At 46.6% G+C, this 9,020-nt stretch overlaps 1 long non-coding RNA gene across 1 annotated transcript; it reads left to right on the forward strand.

Moving 5' to 3' along the window:
* Positions 1-322: 322 nt before the first annotated feature.
* Positions 323-7,960, forward strand: LOC117224753 (uncharacterized). The gene is made up of 3 exons (XR_004491321.2): positions 323-398; positions 5,200-5,445; positions 6,004-7,960. It is a non-coding gene; the product is annotated as an uncharacterized LOC117224753 (long non-coding RNA).
* The last annotated feature ends 1,060 nt before the right edge of the window (positions 7,961-9,020 follow it).

Raw genomic sequence — 9,020 nt, forward strand, 5'->3', positions numbered from 1 at the left:
TAACTGGCCGGAAGATAGAGACTTCCAGGTAGAAATTCTCCCTATCCGTTTCTGCCCCATCGGCCTTACCGTATAGACACTGTCGCGTGTAACTCTAACGCGTATGACGCCGATTGGCCAACCGGGGATCGCAAACAACGCTATTCTTATTATTCTTAAACGGGGCCGGGGCTTTTCAACCTCGCAATGAACACACCAGGCCGATGGGAAGTGCCGTTTATAAGCCAGCCATTCAAACGCCGCCTCGCGTATGATAATTCGCCGTGAACCGACCACGAAGAGATTCTTAAGAAGCGCGTCTCGAGTAGGCTACGCAGTGCCAGCCGGGCTTAGGTGCGATAAGCCTGTTACCCCGCACCTGGACCACCCCTGAGAAATTGTTGGTTAACATACTGGCGGTGAGGTTATCATACAAGCACTTATCGTTCCGTTCGTCGTATTGATTCATCGCATTTTTTGGTCCCCAAAAATAGGACATATCGTGCGCTCGTGTTCTTCCATTTTAAATAAATATTTGAGAGGCTAATTGTACGGATGGCTCAGATCTCGAGAATTAGCTGTAAAAAGTAACAATGCTGTAAAAAAGCTAATAATGAAAAGCGCGATTTTTATTCCGACGAGTGAACTTAACCAGAAGAGAAACAGAAGACAAATGTCGATGTTTTTTTTCGAGAAAGCAGCCCTGCTATTTATCGTTTATCGAGAAATCGATTACATTGATTTATCGACCGAAAGATCCTACAATAAAGATATGTTTGCACCGCGTAAATCAAAGAACAATGGACCTCGTTTTTAAAGAAACAAATGCTGCATATCGGGAGTAAAAAATCACGATCGATGTCCTACATAAATTAACCCTTCGCACTCGAAGTCATTTTAACTGTAAATCGAAAATATTTTTTCTGACTTACAGTATTTCCAATTTATATGACAAAGTGCATTTTATGCGCATGAAATCGAGTCTCGCGGTGACTCGTATAACAGTTACACTTCCAACAATTTTTAAAATCTAAGCTTCGTTAATATAAAAATTATCTTGAAACGTGATATAACAATCTTAGTGGTGCCTCAGAGTCACCACTCGAGTTCAACGGGGTAATGTATCGCAGCATTCCCGGAAGGAGACTCAATTTCCTTGGTAGCACCCCCTAACTTAGCGTCGGCACTCGTTGATCGTGTAATCCTCGAGCGAAGTGAAAGGTCGAGAATATCCACGGAGCGTGTGTCTTAATTTTTGAAGCGGGCGTAATTGAGTGCGGTGAAAAATCGTACCGATCGAACGAACGGCAGATCGTTCAATTTGGCCGGCCAGGTGGGAGGTCAAGAATATTTGCATGGACTGGTTGCCCTCGGCTCACGGTGCCTCGGCGCTTGTTGCGTACGTACAAGCTTCCCTACGAGATACTGTGTTTGTTTAATCGAATAGAATACATTAGCCCACGCCAGGAAAGGCGCACCGCGGAGAGAACACCGGTGCGGCTCGCGTACGACACGAACAAGGAAAGCGTTATTGTCCGCCGGCCGGGTACAGACAGCCGAGAAACGGGCCCACGGAATAAAGTTGTCTCGAAAAGTTCGCCTTTCGAAATCTGTGTCCGGTCCTTTCTCACTGTTCATCGACCCGTGCGATCGATCTCTTCGTTATTGATCGCGCCACGCTAAATGACACGCCGCTCGATACCGCGATGGAGATAACGTTATTAATAACGTAACGTAATCGGGAGTGAAGTAATCAACTTGCTGCCGGAGACAGCGAATTTCTCTCCGACACGGGATCGGACGGCAGATAAGACGTTTCTAGAATTAGCTACTGACACGGCGGGGCGGTCCTCCGCGCAATCGGACATTTTTATTTCAGCTATTGACATCTTTATAGAAACAATGCGGCAACGGTAGCGAATCTAATGAACCGTGTAATACCGATCTTTTGTCCGCGGCGAACGTGGCAAAATTGTTGCTCGTTCGACATTTCGACCGGCTGACTTTTCAATTATGAAGCGCAACAAAGACGCGACGAAGTGCAAGCGAAAATTGTGAATGATCGCTGAACTGCGGATTTTTTTTGTATTTGTAACAACAATGAGCACCCAGATGCGATTTGAAACAGACAAATTATATTTATTTAGGAATATCAATGTATTAGTTAGAGCTTGTTGAAATTATTAACGCTTTGCATTATAACAACGAGTCGGCGATGAAGATTTTATACATGATTTAGTAATTATTTATGTTATTTGTTTCATCTGGATCGAGACAGATTCTTCTGTTATCGAAGTCTAGAAATGAAAGTAAATGATGAAACAAAAAAATTGTCTCGTTTCATCGAGGGAATGATTAAAGTAGACTAAGTGCAAGGGGTTAAAAGGGGATTGACATTAATGTCATAATAATCGCAATGAATTGCAAGAGTTATTTAGTGGAAAATGCGTTAATGCGACAGCTCGGTTAAAATATCACCAAGCCATTTTTAACGCAATGTAATAAATTTAATCATTTCCTGTAAAAGGTCCTTTACAATGTCAACAATCTTAACGGGAAAAAAACAGGAAACCGGTTATTTAAGAAAGAAGAAAAACAACCGATCATGCAGTCGTCAATAATTCCATTGTACCTTGGTTTCGATCAAGTTGCTTCTACCAAGATTATTAATCTCGCGGACACTTCCTGTTACGTAATTCCTCGCGAAGGAATTTCGCTGCGACACAAAGAGGCTTTTAATTGAATCATCGCCATTCGTCATCTATTATTCGTAGGAAACAGTCGCGGTGCGTCCGCAATGAATCTGTACGTCTCCGAAGCGGCAGTTTCCCTTTCCAGGAACCCTCTAATGGGAGAAATTCGTGGCGACGTCTGGTAATCGACTCATCAAGCCTCCGGCCGCCGGTTTTCACTCTTGATCGGCACTATTTCGCGGGCATTACAAGCCGAGCGGGAAGAAAGGCGTAAGAGGACGCGTCCACCATTTATCTCGTCACCGTCTCGGATCCGTTGCGCGGTGACATCGATAAATCAGCGCTATCTGGCTCTTCCATCAGCATTAATCACTATAATGATCCCCGCGCGCGGCCCCGACAAGGATCCAAATACCGCCGCGGGGTCCAAGTCGAGATGTTCAGTGTCGTTCGGTTATCTCGCGAGACCTTGGGTCACCGTAGGCCATTATCAAGTTGTTATCTCTATACGAAAAGTCCCGGACAACGTCCTCCCCCGGCGAGCTCATCTTCTCCCTTGCTCTCTTATGGTCGCCACAGGAAACGACCGCGTCGCCGGGGTGGAATCGTTACGGGGACACCGATCCTCCGATCTGCTATCTTCCACCCGGATTTCTCGTTCCCGAAGAACTTCGCTCGGAAATCGCTCGTACGATGAAAACAGTAACCTCTGTTCATCTCGAAAATAGATGTTATCGCTGTCGTTTTATGGAGATTAACATTTTAATGGGCTTTGGGTTTTATGTGAATGCACGAAAGTCGAAGCTGTGATAGGTCTAATGATTAGACCTTATACAGGGTGTCTCAAAAATGTCTCGTAATCCCGTGGTTCCCGTGGTCATTCGAAGCAACTTTTTCCTTTACAAAAATTTTCTCCGAGGCATCGTTCACGAGTTATTAACGAAAAACGGTGACCAATGAGAGACGAGCTCGGCTGGCGCATGGTGGCCGAGCGAATGAGTGGGGGAAGTCCAGTTCCGCTCATTGGCTCCGTCGCCACGTGCCAGTCAAGCTGGCCTCCCATTGGCCACTGCTTTTCGTTAATAACTCGTTAACGATGCCTCGGAGAAAATTTTTGTAAAGGAAAAAGTTGCTTCGAATGACCACGGGAATCTCCCATTTCCGGATTACGAGACATTTTTGAGATACCCTGTAGATTAAGAGCCTAATTTATTCTGAACGTGATAGGAATATTGACAGACCAAACATAATTTTGTCCAGGTCTTTATTCTTCATTCGATTGTAGCTTGGGACCTGGTTTGATGATATTGATACCAGATTCAAATAATAAGTGCTGATGTTGATAAGTAAGTTGTTCACTGTAAGACAAAGATGTCCAAAGAACTTTAGCCTCAGTCCTTACAATCTTTGATAAGATGGTATAAGAAGGGGAGATGGTCCGACTTCATCCCTATTTTTGTGATCTCAAAGGTTTACTGCTGATGTAGTCCGCCAGGTGTGTTCTATGAAACTTTCGTACTATCGGCGAGAATTTCTATTGTGTCTGCTAATACTGTAAAACACTACTATAATAGTACCACACTTATACAAATATAATGAAGAAAGTAATGCATCGGTAAGCACCGATGTTTCGCGAGCGCCTCTCGCGGCAGCTCATGGAAGTAAACTTTCAGCATCACAGAAATTTGATGGTGGAACGTCTGCGAAAGTCTACTTCTCCTTATACCGCGGTTTATGTCAAGTTGCTTGTTCTAACACCGCTATACCTTGACAAAGCATGAACAGCACTTGCAGCTAGATCCCATTGCACTTCACGAGTGCAACAATGAAAAAAAGTCCGCCGAAAAGAAACCGTTCAATTGCAAACGTTATTGGAACAGTGGCTAGCACCCTGTCAGCACCCATAGCTTTCCAGAAACCGCGCGTTCCTTCGAATTTCGCGATCCTCCGAAAATAAGCGCGTAAGGTCCGCTTCCTCGGGATTCCCTCGTCCTCTCGGTGCCTCCTCTCCTCTCCGCTCCATTCACTCCATTTTCCCCGCAGTCGTTTTTCTCTCTCGGTTCTTAGCGACTCTGTCTACAACTCCTCCGGAGCCGAACGAGCTCGCGTCGTACGGCAATCTGTCTCCTGGCGTGTGATAAATCAATCCTCCTCGCGGACGTGCGAGACACGATCAGCGGCCCTCTCGCGTTTACCGCGCGCGCACACAGCCGACGTCGAAGCGCACACAGGCGAATGCGCCGGCTCTACGAGCTAGGTAAATGCGCCGGCAGGAGCAGGGGAGCAGAGCCCGTACATGCATCGCGGTATCTTCCCGGCGTGATCTAATAGGATGACCCGGAAGACCGATGACTCTTCATCCTCGCGGATAACCGGCCGTTTACCGCCAATTTAATATCGATAAGTCGCGATAATGTCGGGGACCGGATGAATTCACGAGGGAAGAACACGGCTTTCGAACACTTTTATGCAGTTCTCGCAGTTGCAGAACTCTGTCTTCGTATTAAAGGAGAATATTTTGTTGCAGGAAGCAGGGAAAAAGGAGAACCCGATTTATGCAGACACGTTCAAAGCTGACCAACTAGTTCCATCTCTGGTTCTTGTTCTGATAAGGGATGTCACCGATTCGACAAGAGATGTTCACCGTTTTGGATTCAAGTGTCCTGCGACTGTCCTCTATGCAGGCTGACCTGGGCAGTGAATAAACATATAAACTGCGTGTTTGTTGAAACAATCGTCTAGGAATCGTTATTTCTAAAGGATATCATCACAGGTGAGTTATTTCACTGCTGAGTTCATTCATCAGTATCGCTGAATCCAATTTTAGCATTTTTTGAAAATACAAGGTATCCCAAAAATGTCTCGCAATCCGAAAGTGGCAGGTTCCTCAGGTCATTTGAAGCAACTTCGTTCTTTACAAAAATTTTCTCCGAGGCATCGTCAACGAGTTATCAACGAAAAACAGTGACCAATGAGAGGCGAGCTCAGCTGGCGCGAGGCGGCCGAGCCAATGAGCGGAACTGGGCTTCGTGCGCTGGTTGGCTGGCCCGCTTTGCGTCAGCCGTACTCGATTCTTATTGGTCACTGTTTTTCGTTAATAACTCGTTAACGGTGCCTCGTAGAAAATTTTTGTAAAGGAAGAAGTTGCTTCAAATGATCCGAGGAATCCGTCATTTCCGGATTGCGAGACATCTTTGGGACACCCTGTATAGTACAAGATTCAGTCAAAAATACATCGATCGACGAACACTTTTTCCTACAGTACAGAAAATGTTCACTCTATAGAACAGACCACTTGCATTAGGTTATTTACATGGCATTCATTGAACAGATCACCTTGCTTCAGAACACGCTTCGTCCAATGGAGCATCGGTTTAGAGTCCATAGACGGGGTCCGTCAATACCGAATCCGTCTAAACAACCTAACTCCTTCACACACGGTGTACTCATGTTTGTCCCAAATGACACAGTCTACTAGGAGTATCGATCGACCTACAGGGCGCTTCAGGAGAACCCTAGGCGAGAACGTCCGCCTACTGAAGCCTGAAAGAGAGATCGTCGGTCTGGCAGGACTGGGAGTCTGGGAGGCAAGATCGGTTGTCGAACTGACTCATTGTGAACGATGCTCTGCCAGGTAGGAGTCGATGGTCCAACAATGCTTCGGCTCTTGCTTCCGGACTCTGTTACCTTTCGTCTACCTTGCGCTATAAAGATGTTAGGAACAAAGGCACACCTACGCGTGAGATATCGAGTCGACAGGCTCGTTTCGCTGTCGGGCGACGTGAAACCCTAGACTCCACGGACAGGACACTGTCAATCGGTGATGTGTGCCGCGTAAAGTCCGGTGTGGATGAGACACTGTGTTTCCGATTGCGAAACAGCGGGTTCAGCGCGTCGGATCGAAGCGGTAGCGGAGGACGCGAGCTGCGACGATTCTTCTCCCGACGAGTTCGATACGCTAGGAAACAGATGTAGCCGGCTATCTCCGAATCGGCAACCGTTTGCCAAGGAGCAATCAGTCAGCGCTACCGTCCACCGAGGAAGCCTGCCGAACGAGGGAACGACCACACACGTCCGCAGGAACGGATCCGGACGATGATCAGGAGCTCACGATCGCGTTCTGCCGTCCCGGCAACGAGAGCCCGTGATCGCTCAATCATGCGTGTTAGGTGCCGACGATAATTCGTGCTCCGATGGATGCAATCGAGCGCGAGGTCGCGAACGTGGCTCGAACAGGTTGCGCAAGACTACCGTTGTCGTGGTACACGCTCGATTGAGGACCCGATAAGTGGTACCGGGAGCCCGTAATCCGAACATTTTGTTTGGTACCTGGCCCGGCCGCTCGGCGAACTATAATCACCGCCGGATAACCCGCAATAGTAATCGGTCAGCATCCTCGCGATACCCTGTGTCCCTGCTACCTCATTACCGTCTACCCTGCGTTCACGATTGCGCCAGAGGAGCTTCATGACTTTATGGGCCCCGCATCGTGCTCCGCAATCGCAATTTTCAACTATGCTATTCAACATTGCCTCGGCCAAAGCTACGCGGATTCCTCTGATTAACCCTCTGGGGTTCTGCCTTGATAACTTCTACGATTGGACAATTTTTGTTTCTCATTTCGATTCGGAGCGCGGTTCTTATGCGTTTATGCTAAACGCGAGCGGCTGAAATATAAAATTGCGAAGCGACGCAAGGAGAATTTAGTCATATTATTATGCTATTCTCAACGTTCTATTCTTCGCGAGTTCTATTTTGCACGAAGATCCTGAGAGAAGATGAAATGTTACCTTGACTTTGCAGGACGAAGTCTATCATAATCACACTACACAGGATACGAGGATGTTAAGATTGTGATAAACCCAGCGTAACAGAGTGGTAACCGACTCGATAAACGTTACAATAATTGAGCACATGCTTCCGACGACTTTATTTTACAAAATGTTTTACAAGCCAAGAAGTGGATCAGCAAAACGATATCAGTGATAGCAGTGACAAAGATGTACCACCTTGTTTCGAAGCATTTCAAACGTTGGAGTCTAGAAAACGCGGTCTAGAAGGAATATAACACTGCAGAACAAAAATATAATACTGCTAAACAAGTTAGGGATCCGTAAGTTTGATTTCGTTAAAAGAAGGATGGAAAATGAAAAATATGGTTACTTTTCGATTGCCTATAATTTGTATTCATTTTATATTCATTTTGTCTTGATTATTCATTCAAACTGAGTTCTAAACGTTTATTGTTCCATTATATTATTATACTATGAAAAATTCTCTCGTACGAACACTTTTGTCGCTTGATTAATTCGTATAACGGAGGTTCGACCGTATTTCACAGGAAAAAGGTACAGTAAATTCTCCCTAATTGACGCTCAGATTGAACACAAAAATGGATAATTTGAGAAAAGGAGATACGATTATTCGAGCCATGCAGCTCATTCTTACAGTTGTTAACAATCGATAACCATAAAAAACGAGCCACAAGGCTCGAACAATCGTATCTCCTCTTCCAAAATTGTCAATTTTTGTGCACAATCTGAGCGACATTACTGAGGACAATCAGAGAGACATTACTGTACTTCGTTAACTCTTCAAATCCAAGCTCCAACGATCCAAAGAGACGAGAATTCGACGTCGCAGTCCGGACGAGCAGCTAACAACGCGAACGAAAGGAAGCTTGTACAATCAATCGCCGGCTGGCCGATGCGCCAAAGAATGGAAACGCCTAGACTGGTCGGTCGGTTGCTTGGAAGGCGTTAACGATCGCAATCGGTCGGCGAGCGTCGGTCAAGATGGATTCATCGCGATTAAGAAGATTGCCGGCTGCGCGCGGACCCGGAGACAACTGGTTTTCATTGGTAAATGAATTCGCGGCGACCCATAGCTGTGTTGCGGGCTTTTGAAGCTCCGTGCAAAGCGGCCACGGGGAGCAGGTTTCCGGCGACATGCATCGGTGATCGGCTCTGCAAGGATCATTGGCTCCGGCGACGTCTGAGATATATCATTTAGCCGAGGGCCGATTTTTCTGCGGCGTGTCGCCGCGAATTCCGCGGGAATATCATTAATTACGGCCGCTGCGCGGAAAAAAAAATTGTCCCGCCGGCCCGTATTATTCTATTGAACCGGGAGACCGGCCCGGCGATAACTCCTTCGACCTTTAAATCGGCGCTGGTAGCCCGCATTATCTTGTAAATTAGTTCGCACTCCGTCCGATCTAACGCCGGGCCGGGTCACTCGTACTTTATGTACCGGTTCCACGTGCTCGTGCACGCCGTTGCACGAGATTCCCGATGCAGTAGACCGCGAGAACCGGTGATACGCTCTCGAGAGTCCACCTTCCGTCGC

The sequence above is a fragment of the Megalopta genalis genome, chromosome 4, assembly GCF_051020955.1.
Source record: "Megalopta genalis isolate 19385.01 chromosome 4, iyMegGena1_principal, whole genome shotgun sequence".
Lineage (NCBI taxonomy): Eukaryota > Metazoa > Arthropoda > Insecta > Hymenoptera > Halictidae > Megalopta > Megalopta genalis.